This window comes from Otolemur garnettii, unplaced genomic scaffold, assembly GCF_000181295.1.
Source record: "Otolemur garnettii isolate 467f Iridium unplaced genomic scaffold, OtoGar3 scaffold00189, whole genome shotgun sequence".
In the NCBI taxonomy this organism is placed as follows: Eukaryota; Metazoa; Chordata; class Mammalia; order Primates; family Galagidae; genus Otolemur; species Otolemur garnettii.
The window spans coordinates 1650969-1652091 of record NW_003852584.1 but is presented as its reverse complement, the minus strand read 5'-3'; positions in this window follow the sequence as shown (position 1 = coordinate 1652091).

Below are 1123 nucleotides of genomic sequence, written 5' to 3'. Positions count from 1 at the left end.
GGCTGGGGATTCGAACCCGCCACCTTAGGTGTACGTGGCTGGCGCCTTAGCCGGTTGAGCTATAGGCGCCGAGCCTGAATAGGCATTTTGGTGGGTGCCTGTAGTCCCAGCTACTTGGGAGGCTAAGGAAAGAGAACTGTCTAAGCCTAGGAGTTGGAGGTTGCTGTGAAGTGTGATGCCACAGCACTCTACCCAGGGCAACAGCTTGAGGCTCTGTCTCAAAAAAATAAAATAGTTTAGACAAAAGGGGTGTGGCTGGGTGATAATGAAATCAGAGTGCCCAAACCACGGCTAACAATTCCAGCTGGATGAAGCAGGTGTGGGCTCATTCTCCTCTCCTATCTACTTACACATATTGGACCATTTCCTTATTTTTTTAAATTTATAATTAAATATACAAAATTATTTAAAGAAGGCACTGTGTGTAAGAGAAAAAGATTTAAAAAAACCTCAATGTCTATCAGAAAGTTAATGGCTGAATATATTGTGCTGGGAATAAAAAGAGGAAAAGCATAAAAGAGTTTATAGGACGGCGCCTGTGGCTCAGAGTAGGGCGCCGGCCCCATATGCCGAAGGTGGCGGGTTCAACCCTCGGCCAAAAACAGGGGAAAAAAAAAAAAGAGTTCATATTATAACCTTGTTTTGTTTTTTTAAAATTGTGTGTGCTGGGGATATATTCACATATGCTTGTTATATGCCTGAAATAGCACCAGACGGAATCATGGGAAACATAGCAGTAGAAAGCTGAGGGCTTCAATGAACAATATACCTTATTCTCAGACTCTGCTTAGCCAAGGTGGGGAATTAGTTTGAGGGTGACTCAAAAAATAAATCTGCTGGCTAAGAAAGGACTCCTGGGTAATGATAATCCACCAAGTTAATAGCCTTAAAGCCATTTTCCCAGAAAGTGCTAGAAAACCTTGAACCTCAACCTCTTACTAACAGAGGGCATGTGGCAAAAAGCTGACAACTCAAGTGAGTGATTAGGAAGAAATAAGATGCAGATTTGGGGTCAGGCGCGGTGACTCAGGCCTATTATCCTAGCACTCTGGGAGGCCAAGGCTAGCAGATCACCTGAGCTCACAAGTTTGAGTTCGAGACCAGCCTGAGCTAGAGCGAGATC